At 32.2% G+C, this 13,989-nt stretch overlaps 1 protein-coding gene across 1 annotated transcript in view; it reads right to left on the reverse strand.

Moving 5' to 3' along the window:
• LOC143073767 (uncharacterized) overlaps positions 1-4,888 on the reverse strand; it is a 31,991-nt gene extending 27,103 nt beyond the window's left edge. The window contains exon 1 of the mRNA XM_076249523.1: positions 4,519-4,888. The gene's annotated coding sequence lies outside the window, so the exon portion shown is untranslated. The remainder of the gene's footprint in view (positions 1-4,518) is intronic.
• Positions 4,889-13,989: the final 9,101 nt, after the last annotated feature.

Here is a 13,989-nt window from a genome sequence, read left to right on the forward strand (position 1 = left end):
GTTAATTTAGTAGATACTTGTATCCCCTTATCCTCACGATGTTCTCTTGCGTAAATAAAAAAAAATCATAACATCCGTTGTTGTGCTCAATTTTGACATTGTGTGCAAAAGGTCATCAGTTCTTGATAGTTGTCAAAAGTATAGTATGGTATGCATGTTTGATATTAATAGAAGATTTAAAATTACTCAAATTGAAGAAAAATATCAATTAGTATCATTTGTCTCTAGAAATGAATAATAATTTTTTTTTAGCCTTATTGGTCAATTTAGACATCTTTAACAGATATCCTAGGAATTATCTCTCAAGGACAAAAATAAAATATATGCATTGAATATTTATAATTATCTTTAATACATATTTTAGATGGTTTTAAATTAATAAACCAATTCTTATGTGTTATAAGATGTTGTCACAGCTGTTATTAATTTTTACTGTCATAGTAACAATATTTAAGGGCATTACTTTTCCGATAATTGAATTGGATTAAATTTAAAAGTTCATAAGATATGATATTTAAAAACTTGCTAGGCCAAAATTAAAAATATGTTTGTTTCCCTTTCCCCCCCCCCCCCCCCCCCTTTCCTGAAAATAATTTGTTTCAATTTTTGGAAAGTGCTTGAAAGCTGAAGGATTGATAATCTAAATAAAATTAAATACAATAAAATTGAGCACAAACAACTGATAAGTGGCCTGGACTGGACAAGTCAAACAATGGACCACTTTCGAGTTCATCCGTCACCGGCAAAAACTCGTCAATTATGCACTCCTTTATGACGTCACTTACCAGATAGAGGAGCTCGCCTGTATCCCTGCACTATTTACGTTCATCAAGCGTCTTAGTGATCGTCTTTGTGCAGGATAAACTAGAAATAATGGTTGCTCTGTAGGTACTTACTGACAATTCCCTAATGACAGCAGTGTTGATTGTCAATTTTGAGAATTCAATTTGCCGAATAATTCGTACAATATAGAATTATAGTTTTCCAACCACTCTCTCAACATTGGGAGGAAGTGACGACGCCCCTAAACGCAAAAATGACGGTGATAAAGGCGCGTATAATTGACGAGTTTTTTCCAGTGACGGATGAACTTGAAAGTGGTCTATTCATGTGACCATGCTATGACAATCACTACCAGTTCAAAAAAAAAAAAAAAAAAAGAACCTGCCTTCCTGGTCTGTTTACAAAGGGTAGACCCGGGGGAGGGGAAACAGACATTCTTTTAAATGTGGTTTTATTTAGGGACTGTTCAATATTTATCTGCGAGATTGGCATGTGCAAACTTGGGCAGGGCAAAATCATTTTTTACTAAGAATAGTGACAGGGGCAGACCCTAGCTTTTTTGTTGGGAAAAATCAAACTGTTAATGGGGGACTCAACCTTATTTCTATTAATTTATATATAAAATATTCAATTAACATTTTAATATATATAAAACATTAAATATTTCATTAACTTTATCAACAACTAAACTCCAAGAGGTGAACCAACGCCTGTGTGAATCATTTCGATAGAGTCCCTGAAGTGGATACCTTGATATGCCGGGTTGTCAAATTATGCAAATGAATGCAACATTTAAATAATACTCCAAATTGACAACAACACTTCAAATGGTCTGCAATTTTATTTGCTGTGGTCTACATGTATCGCCTGCAAGGCAGGCTTCATCAGGACAATTTTTATACAGAAATTCATCCCTGAAGTACTCAAAGTGGTGCATTAAATTTGACGTCATGGTGAGAGAAACAATGAAAAGTGAAATTAGCAATAGAGTTCTAAATAGATAAGATAAATATAGAAAATTAAAGTTTCTTTACAATGTAAATTGAGTTCGTTTTACTATTATATGATACATGAAATTGTTCTAAAGCCTAGCTTGGTATCTAATTTGAAGTGTTGTTGTCAATTTGGAGTATTATTTATCAACAATTGTTTCCTATCAAATAGTTTAATTCCATTTGCATTTAACTTCAAATTTTCAAATCTTGTGTTAAGTAATCACAAAATGTAATATTTAGGACTAATTTGCATGGAGTATGCTTGTAAAGGTCTGTAACAATCTTATGACTTGAAAAAAATAACAGTTGCTATCACTGACAGTCATGATTTACTGAAAACAATTGTAGAATTTGCCTATTCAACATGTAGTATATATCTCTAAATGAGTTAAGATTTTACATGTATTGTAAGAACAGTATAAACATGACATAATGGCCTTATTCTATGAAAATCTCAGGTCATTTTATGAAGTTACAGAAATTCTCAAAGTTGACTATTAGTATCTGAATTTAGTCCTAACTGAAAATTCTCATTTTCTCTTTTGATTTAAAAGGATAAAATTTGACACCAATAAATATAAATGAAAAACAAATTTTCTAATATGTACATGATGTAAGAACAGTATAAAAATATTGAAAAAGGAGACAAGTTGTATGAAAATCTCACATAATTTTTTAGAGGGGACAATAAATGAGCATTTCTGACTGTCAACAGTTTGGTGGTGCATTCTATAATGAATTTTCTTTTTTTTCTTTTTTTATATTATAATTTTCTTTATTGAAAAGCACTTTACGCCCATATGGACCAATGGCTTAAAACATTATACATAATATACAGTTAACATAAAACAATGAAAATAAACAACGGAGACACTTTGAACTATAATTTGTCTTTTTTTTAAATCAATATATATATAAGAGATTCAAATTATATCAAGGACTCCCTGCCCTCAGTGTTAGTGATTTTTTTAAAAAGGAGCCTAATTTGCAAGTGTCCTGTTTTGTTTCAGGATTGAGGATATGTTTTAATTTATCTATATCATTTAAGTTATTATATTTATTTTCATTTAAAAATTCTTTTCTTAAATGTTCCTTTATTTTACATTTAAAAAAGAAATGAAACTCATCATCTAGTACATCACAATGTGTACATAGTCTTAAATCTCTGGGAATTTTCCTGTATAGATCTTCCAGTTTCTATTAATCAGCAGTGGTCACTTATTTGAAATTTAGAAATTAGTTGTCTATATTCAAAGTTTTGAGAAAGTAGGTATGGTTCAAAGTTATAGCTTTTCTTTATTTTTTTAAAAAGTTGGAGTTTGCTATTCTTTTGTAAATTTAATATTTTATCATTATATAAATTTTCATAGGAGTTTTCTAGATTTTGTTTGTATATTAGCCTATTATTTTTATCCTTATTTTGGTTAACAATTTCTAAATCATTTTGACTTCTGACATGATTTACATAGGAGTACCAAGAATAAATACCTGCATTATGTAAAGTTTTTGCCAAATTTAGTGTCTCTTTTAGTAAGGGACTAGTTTCTTCCCTTAATAGTCTATCATGAAAAAGAAGAGTTTGTCTTTTTATAAAGCAATCAATAGGGTAGCTGCCTAATTCAGATCGAGCAGCTATATTTCAAGAGCATTTTTTTGCTCCTAAAGTTAACTTATTAAATTTATTTAGTACTTTATCAGGTGGACTTTTGTCAATGAAATTAAGAGTATCTACTTTTTTGTTATTTTTATCTCCTTTAATTGAAGCTTAATAAAAGGATGAGTATGCATCCATATACCATATTTCACTGTTATAAGTTAATATAGGTCTGACGAGTGAGTTAAATAAATGGTTTGACAAATTTACAGGAGTCTGATGAATCGAATTACAATATGTTTTTATAGAATACATTACTTTCATAGATTTTTTGGCTAATTCTTGTGCTGAATGAATAAGATTTCCATTCTGACTAATAATATTACCATGAAATTTAAATCCAGTGCAAACACAAATACCACTCTATAGAGGGATAATTTTATCCCTCTAAAGAAGGTTTATCCCTCTATACAGGTATAATCACCATCCAGGGGGGTTTGTTCCCAACCTGTTAAAATCATAGTTTTAGTTTTTTTTCAATTTACAGTTACCTGCCATTTATCACAGTATTGAGACAAATGGTTTAAACTTGACTGAAGACCCTCTTTAGTTTCAGACATTATCAAAATATCATCAGCAAATAGGAGACTTCGAATATTTGTCTTCTATTTTCAAGGGATCACAGTCATCCTGTTTAAAAATTTGAGGTAGATCATTTATGAAAATGTTGAATAGGGTGGGACTTAAATGAGAGTCCATAGAAAAAAAAGTATACCGAAAATATATTTTTAAATGATTTTGATAACTATATAACATACATAAATTGGTGGTATACATGTACTCCACCTCCAGCTTATTTGGTGATTCTCAGGTACATATGATTTCAAAAAAGAGAAACAAGCTTAGAATTATAGATTTTTTTTTGTAATAAATGGCAACTAATTTTTTTACAGAAATGTTTAGATGGGCGGTGAAAACATGTGCGATTTCGCGAAATTCGTATAAAACAACTGACGTCGGATGTATCCTATTTATATATACATTACACAGTGTTAGCCAAAGAAGGACGTCATATTAGAATAAACAATATTGTACAAAATGTCCTATATTTGCTATATACATACTTAATAAGGTATCTATACTTACTTTTCAGTCTTTTGCAGAATAGCGCATAATCCATATGATGTATCCTTGAACCTGCGAGACCCGCGGTTACTATATCCAATGAGAGGCCTTCTTACTTCTTCGTGATGAGAGAATTCATTTGCATACAAAATTGAGTTTTGTGATACAAAATTGAGTTTTGTGATACAAAATTGAGTTTTGTGATACAAAATTGAGTTTTGTAACACAAAATAGACTTCTTTGTTAAATTTTCACTTCTGTTTAACAAAACTCAAAAATAAACACAAAATTAAATTTTGTCACAACAAAAATGACTTTTGTCATTACAAAAACGACTTTTGTCATGACAAAAATGAATTTTGTCGACAAAAATGAATTTTGTCATTACAAAATTCACTTCTGTGTCACAAAAGTCAATTTTGTCCACACAAAAATAAACACAAAATTGAATTTTGTGTGACAGAAGTCAATTTTGTCATGACAAAAATGAATTTTGTGACACAAAAATGAATTTTGTCATGACAAAAATGACTTTTGTCATGACAAAAATGAATTTTGTCGACAAAAATGAATTTTGTCATTACAAAAGTCATTTTTGTCATGACAAAATTCATTTTTGTCATGACAAAATTGACTTCTGTCACACAAAATACAATTTTGTGAATTCTGTGAAGACAAAATTGACTTTTGTGACACAAAATTGACTCTTGTGGCACAAAATTGACTTTTGTGTTAAATTTTCATTTCTCACGATTTAACAAAACTCAATTTTGTCTACACAAAAATAAACACAAAATTGAATGTTGTGACAAAATCTCAGTTTTGTATGCAAATTAGTTCACAGAATCCAAACCAAACCTGTTTTGCATACAAAATTGACTTTTGTCGCCCAATATTCAAATTAGGTAACAAAAGTAAAGTCTGTGTTACAAAAATGAATTTTGTCATGACAAAACTAACTTTTGTCCACCGAAAGATAATTTTGTATGACAAAATTGAAATTTGTAGTATGCTACAAATTTTGTTAAACTGAACTCGTTTTTGTTGAACAAAACTCACTTTTGTCCGTACAAAATTGAATTTTGTCGACAAAACCACAAGAGTCCCATTCGGCGCCCCGTACTGTTTAACAAAACTCAAAAATAAACACAAAATTAAATTTTGTCACAACAAAAATGACTTTTGTCATTACAAAAATGACTTTTGTCATGACAAAAATGAATTTTGTCGACAAAAATGAATTTTGTCATTACAAAATTCACTTCTGTGTCACAAAAGTCAATTTTGTCCACACAAAAATAAACACAAAATTGAATTTTGTGTGACAGAAGTCAATTTTGTCATGACAAAAATGAATTTTGTGACACAAAAATGAATTTTGTCATGACAAAAATGACTTTTGTCATGACAAAAATGAATTTTGTCGACAAAAATGAATTTTGTCATTACAAAAGTCATTTTTGTCATGACAAAATTCATTTTTGTCATGACAAAATTGACTTCTGTCACACAAAATACAATTTTGTGAATTCTGTGAAGACAAAATTGACTTTTGTGACACAAAATTGACTCTTGTGGCACAAAATTGACTTTTGTGTTAAATTTTCATTTCTCACGATTTAACAAAACTCAATTTTGTCTACACAAAAATAAACACAAAATTGAATGTTGTGACAAAATCTCAGTTTTGTATGCAAATTAGTTCACAGAATCCAAACCAAACCTGTTTTGCATACAAAATTGACTTTTGTCGCCCAATATTCAAATTAGGTAACAAAAGTAAAGTCTGTGTTACAAAAATGAATTTTGTCATGACAAAACTAACTTTTGTCCACCGAAAGATAATTTTGTATGACAAAATTGAAATTTGTAGTATGCTACAAATTTTGTTAAACTGAACTCGTTTTTGTTGAACAAAACTCACTTTTGTCCGTACAAAATTGAATTTTGTCGACAAAACCACAAGAGTCCCATTCGGCGCCCCGTAATTCTGACATCAGATTCGGACTTCTTTTAAATAGAGTTTTACTGCGCGTATGGCTATGTGTTTCTTGATTCTACATTAGCTATAAGTTTGGGGAGGTTGAGATCTCACAAAACATGTTTAACCTCGCCACATTATTGCGTCTGTCCTAATTCAGGAGTCTCTGGCCTTTGTTAGTCTATTATGTTTTTTAAAAATGTTATTCCATTAATACTGGGACTATTATGTTAGTATAATAGTCCCAGATTAATATGTTTTGGAGTTTAGTGTGATGTCGATTTTCACTGGACTAGTACACAATTTTATTTAGGGGCTAGCTGAGGACCACTTCCGTGTGCGGGACAATCTCGCTACGTTGCTAGCCTTCTGCTGTTGTCTGCTCTTTGATCGGGTTGTTGTCTCTTTGGCATATTCGCATTCTCAATTTTATCAATATTGAGCTGAAACACATATATATTAATTTGGATCTAAACCATGACAAACTTAATCAAAACTATGACGAATTTCAAAACACTTAACCGAATCATGTCACCACTGTAATGTATTGAAATTGTTTATCTAAGGTCACTACAGAACTTAATTACTTTAACAGATGCAGACCGTTATAATCGCGTCTTATCATGTGTGTAACTTGTATTAGTTTATCAGTTGTATTAAAACCATGAAACTGTGCAGACGACTTTATTACCTCTCTAGCAATTAGTAGCTATTTTATAATGGCGACGAGACAAATTGGATTAACAAATGAACAATTGGATTAATTAAAAGTATTGATTAGTTCCATTATGGCATCAGCACTACCTGTGTTTCCACCTTTCAGTGTACATGAAACTCAAAGTGCAGCTGATCAGCGCTGGAAAAAATGGACAAAACGACTTCAAAATTTACTTGTTGGAATGAATATCAAGGATAAAGTGAGACAAAGAGCGTTACTTTGCATTACGCAGGGGAAGAAGTAAATGACATTTTTGATACCTTACAAGAAACTGGAGAGGATTACGATACAGCACTTACGAAGCTTACTGAATACTTTGCACCGAAGAAAAACGTTGAATACGAAATATATAAATTCCGTCAGGCAAAGCAAGAAACAAATGAAACAATGGATGCGTTTCATACAAAGTTAAGACAATTATCCGTCAACTGTGAATTTAATGATGACAATCGGGAAGTAAAATCTCAAATCGTTCAAGGATGTTCATCTTCAAGACTGAGGAGAAAAATCTTTAAGAGAAGATATGACTTTGGAACAATTGTTATCATCAGCAAGAGCTCTGGAACTATCTGAAAGACAAGCAAACGAAATCGAGAACAAAGAAGAGAAACTTGAGACCAACGCTTTACACAAGAAGAGAAATTTTCGGAAAAATCAACCAAGATATTTACAACAAGATAAGCGTCCGGAACAACGTGTGAATGACCAACGTGTGAATCGAAACAACAAATGTAGGAATTGTGGAGGTGAATTTCCACACCGAGGGAAATGTCCAGCTCAAGGAAAATCCTGCAACTTTTGTAAGAAGCCTAATCACTTTGAGAAGATGTGTAGGTCAAAAAGAAATAATCATACTAAATAATCTGTCAATACGCTAGAGAATTCAGATTTTGAAAACAATTTCGAATGTCAAACAAAGATAGATAGTAGTTCAGATGATGAATATGTTTTCGGACTACAGGCAGAATCGCTAAAAGGAACCGTGAATTCTATCAAACGTGAACAACCAAGAATTTGTGTCAAAATCAATGAATCGGACATCAACGTTCTTATCGACACTGGATCAAGTATCAATGTAATTGATGAGGATACCTACAACAGGATGAAGAGAAAACCAAAATTGATAGCTACAAAGACCAAAGTTTTCGCATATTTTCGCATATACATATGGATCTCATCAAAACTTAGAATTCGTGGGAAAGTTTGACACTGTAATTGAAACGAGAAATAAGCTAACACGTGCAACTGTTTATGTTTCTAAAGGGACAAGCGGTAATTTACTGTGTTATGATACGTCATTAGAACTACAGATAATCCCGCAAATATCGAGGCTCTCAACAGGGAACAAACACGAACAATTGTGTGAACAATATAAAGATATATTTCATGGACTGGGCAAACTTAAAGAAACGCAAGTGAAAATTCATGTTGACAAAACCGTAAAACCTATAGTCCAGCCACATAGAAGGATACCGTTTCATATAAGGAAACAGGTAGAAACCGAACTTGAAAGGTTAGAGCGGTTAGACATTATAGAAAGGGTACATGGACCAACTCCCTGGGTATCGCCTATAGTTGTAGCACCCAAACCTAAAAGTCAAGGTGAAATAAGAATATGCGTAGATATGAGACTACCAAATCAGGCAATACAACGAGAGAGACACATAACTCCAACTATAGATGATCTAATAGTTGACCTTAATGGAGCAAAGGTATTTTCCAAAATGGACCTTTTAAACGGGTACCATCAGTTAGAACTTACACAAGAGTCACGAAATATTACTACTTTCACAACACATGTTGGACTAAGAAGATACAAACGTCTAAGCTTTGGAGTCACGTCTGCTGTTGAAATATTCCAGAATACGCTGAGTACAGCATTAGAAGGTCTTAACGGGGTGAGAAATATCTCCGATGACATAATTGTTTTTGGAGCATCTCAAGACGAACATGATACACGACTGACAGCCTTATTTCAACGTATAAACGAAAAAGGTTTAACACTTAACAAAAAGAAATGCGAATTTAATAAAGACAGCTTGGAATTTTATGGACATATATTCAGTTCAAAAGGAATATCAGCAGATCCGAGAAAAGTTGAAGCAATTCGTAACACCAATATACCGAGTGACATATCGGAAGTACGTAGTTTTTTAGCGATGACTAACTACGTTGGAAGATTTATACCAGAATATTCTACAATAACCGAACCATTAAGACGTTTAACTAAGCAAGGAGTGACATGGACATGGACTTCAGAACAACAACAATCGTTTGATGCACTTAAACAGGAATTAATGAACAATAGGATAATGGCTTATTTTGATCCAAGAAAGGCCACTGTTCTTATAGTTGATGCAAGTCCAGTAGGTGTTGGTGCGTTACTTACTCAGGATGGCAGAGTTAACGCATACGCAAGCCGTGCGCTTAGTGATGTAGAAAAACGATATAGTCAGACAGAGCGAGAAGGACTAGCCATAGTTTGGGCTATAGAACACTTTCATCTTTACCTGTACGGACACAAATTTACACTCGTTACCGATCATCAACCACTGGAATGTATTTTCAACAATCCAAAATCGAAACCGCCAGCGAGAATTCAAAGATGGAGATTAAGACTGCAAACGTATAATTTCGATGTTAAGAACAAATCAGGAAAATCAAATGCCGCAGACTACATGTCAAGACATCCGAATATTAACAAAGCAAATCGAACAGATCATTCCGAGGTAGCAGAAGAACTCGTGAATTATATATCAGAGAACGCAATACCGAAAGCAATGACAATTGAAGAAATTGCGTTAGAGTCCGAAGCCGATATGAATATTCAGTATGTTATCAAGGCCGTGAAATCGGGAAACTGGGAAAATTCATATGACAATAAATCTCTTGATACATTTGCTCGTTTAAAGAACGAATTAACGACAGTGAACACAGACAAAGGAGAAATATTGATGCATGATAATAGAATTGTCATTCCGCACAAACTTACAGACCGAGTTATAACATTGGCACACGAAGGTCATCAGGGAATTGTGCGAACAAAACAGTTACTAAGGGAAAAAGTTTATTTTCCTGGTATAGATAAACGTGTAGAAGATACATGTAAAGCTTGTATTCCATGTTTAGCAGCTACGCCAAAGAAAACTTTTGAACCGTTAGCTATGTCAGAACTACCAGAGGCACCATGGACATATCTTAGCATGGACTTCTGTGGACCATTTCCTAGTGGACATTATCTCATGGTGATAATGGATGAGTATTCACGATATCCAGTTGTAGAAACACTAACAACAATTTCTGCAAAAGCGGTTATACCACTTCTTGACAAAGTATTTTCAACATTTAGAATACCGAATATAGTAAAAACCGATAATGGAAGCCCGTGGCAAGGAAAAGAATTCGGAGACTTTGCGACATATATGGGATTTAAGCATAGAAAAATAACACCATTATGGCCTCAGAGCAATGCAGAGTGCGAACGATTTATGCGAAGCATTGGAAAATCAATCAGAGCAGCACACACGCAACATCAAAATTGGAAACAGGAAATGTTTACATTCCTCCGTAATTATAGAGCGACAAAACACGCCACAACGGAAGTTTCACCAGCAAAACTTTTATTTGGGAGAAATGAGGGCCCTCATGGGGTTTTTGATTATGTGATTACTTGGCCGTTTTTTTAATGATTATTTGATTATTAAGCCAAATATTTCATGATTATTTGATTACCTAGGACTGTATTTTTAGTTTATGATTATTTGATTACTAAAGATAAGCAAATATTTAATGATTATGTGATTATATTGGCAAAAAAATGGTGATTATGTGATTACTAGGACCCCCCATGAGGGGCCTCAGAAATATCAAAACCAAATTACCAACTTTAACACAAAAATATGACGTCAATGAAATTCGAGAAACTGACGAGAGGAAAAAGGATAAAATGAAGGACTATGCAGATACAAGAAGAAATGCCGAACCGTCAAATTTACAAATTGGTGACACTGTATTGGTCAAGCAAGACAAACAAAACAAACTTTCAACTCCGTATAACTCAAATCCATACAAAATAGTTGAAAGGAATGGTACAATGTTAACAGCTAAAAGAGATAATGGACACACGATCACTCGAAATTCTTCGTTTTATAAGCAAGTTAAAATACCACTGACAATTGTAAATGAAGAAAAAAAAAGAGAAGAACCAGCAACACAACTCAGGACGTCAGGAAGAATAAACAAAACACCGGCGTACTTAAATGATTATGTAAAGTCATGTTATGTAAAGTAATGTGTAGCTAGTGAACAGGCATAATAATCCTGAGCTCACATTTAACTAGGCATTACGCTTACTATTTATGATCAAGTGAATAAGTTTTAATTTTCTGCGTATCGTATGATGTCTTTAGTACTATTTAGACTGATAATACCAAAGAATTTTACACATTAATTCAGTTGTGATTCATTCATTCATTCATGATATTAATTGCTATGTTTAGGCATAATGTATTTTATGGAGTGGAGTGTTGGAGTGGAGTATTGGAGTGGAGTGTTGGAGTGAGATTTTGGAGTGAAATTTTTGGAGTGAGATTTTGGAGTGATTTTTTTTGGGTGAAATTTTAGAGTATATTTATATAGTATATTATTAGTAGAATGTCAGGGGGTTAAATGTTTTGTTAAATTTTGAACAAGTATTCATTAAAAATAAATAGAGAAAAATTACAGTGCTAAATATTGATTAAAATTTTGATCACAGATAATCATGAATAATTATTTGGTCATGTTCATTTAAAAATATGAAATATGCTCCTATCATTAACTCACCTTGTGGGAGTGTCATTTGACTTGTGGTGACAAAGTACACATTGAATTGCACAGAATTTCGAAGTCCTAATGGGCAAAAATCTGGGAAAACTCATTGAACCAGAATATCATAATAATGCTAATATCTTTGTGCAAAGAATTAAATTCGTAATAACTAGTATCTCAATTGTTTAAACAATTGAAAGGTCTTTCCTGTAAAAGTGATGTTTTCGTAATGTTCTTTGTACGACCTTTCGTTTGATATACGACAAGCATACCTTCTGAAACTTTTCGCTTTTTACACTTAATGACCTCATCCGCATACATTTTTGAGATCGGAAGTATGATATATGTAAAACAGGGTAGATGAGCTTTCATTTGATATGCGACAACGCCATGTTCTAAAAAGTTTGATTTTTGCACTTAATAACTTGAGATTTATTACGTATGTTGGTTGGAGGAACCGCATTTAATTATAATTTGAGGTGTCTAGTTCTAGTATGACCTATTTAGATACCGAAGTGTACAAAGGTGAAAGATTCCATAATAATAACATCTTGATGTTAAATCACATATTAAAAAAACTGAAACGTATCAATATTTACCAATCACTAGTGCACATCCGAAACACACATTCACAAGTATTACAGTGAGTGTGTGAATCTATACGTCATATTAGAAATAATAGTGACATCAATGAGTTAGATAGACATTTAACTAACTTACAAGATAAGTTAGTTGAAAGAGGATACTGTAAAAATAAAACAGAGAATGTTATTAGAAACGTTAAAGATACCACAAGCAGAAAAACAACCTTATTGAAGGCCGATAGGACAAAGAATGTCCCACTCACTCTCATTACTAAATATAATCCAATGGTAAAAAACCTTAGTAAGGTTATAAGAAAACATTGGAGCACTCTACAAAAAGACAAACAATGTAGTGAAATCTTCACCCAGGTACCTATCATAGCGTATAAACGTAACAAAAATATCAAAGAATACCTTGCTAAATCAAGGAAATAGTTGGGAGACTTTTGAGAAGGGACCCATGCTTTAATAGTATAAGGAAAAAATCCTGAAACACTGTTAGTTATTATCTTAATTATAGGCAACTAGCTTTCATTAAATGTAAAGTCTTGAGATTTACCCGAGGTGTAACAATATTTTCTCAATGTAAATCCAGGAAATAACACTGTAATTGCAGTTCATCTTTTATTATTGTGTTCTATTGATACCGAAATGATAGCTAGGTAATACATGTACCAATTAATAACTTATTTTTTCATAAATCCAAATTTCATCTAAATTAAATTCGGAAAATGAAAATACTTTCATCATTGTTGAAAACATTTAAACATTCTTTTTTATTTAAACAGAAGCTCAAGTCAATTAATTTGTAAATCATTTAAAAAACTAAAAACTACAGTGCAAAAACAATAAATATGATACTTTTAAACATGATAATGTGAAGATTTTTTTGTTCATTTTACAAAATAATATAATATAATAAAGAATGGAAATGGGGACTAATTTAAACCTAATACACGAGCATGTAAAATTCTCATAATGAGGATGCTGCCAGATTCTTCAGAGATTGGGAAATCACAATGCTAAATAATTATATAACTCTTAGTTATGCATCAGTAGATCAGGATAATTTGAAATATTGTTTATAAAGGACTGTTGATATGAGGGCGTTCACATTATTATTCGAATACTTCACTGCATGCATTTTTTTTATTTCTATTTCAGTATAGTTTGATTTTAAATTATTCACTACAAAGTTTTTCATCAAATTTCACTCCAAAATATCACTCCAAAAATTTCACTCCAAAATCTCACTCCAAAAGTTCACTCCAACACTCCACTCCAATACTCCACTCCAACACTCCACTCCATACAATACATTATGCCCTATGTTTACCGCACTGAGAACTGTGTATACAACATTTGGACATTATTACACCGCTGTTTTATGGACATCGTTA

The sequence above is a fragment of the Mytilus galloprovincialis genome, chromosome 4, assembly GCF_965363235.1.
Source record: "Mytilus galloprovincialis chromosome 4, xbMytGall1.hap1.1, whole genome shotgun sequence".
In the NCBI taxonomy this organism is placed as follows: Eukaryota; Metazoa; Mollusca; class Bivalvia; order Mytilida; family Mytilidae; genus Mytilus; species Mytilus galloprovincialis.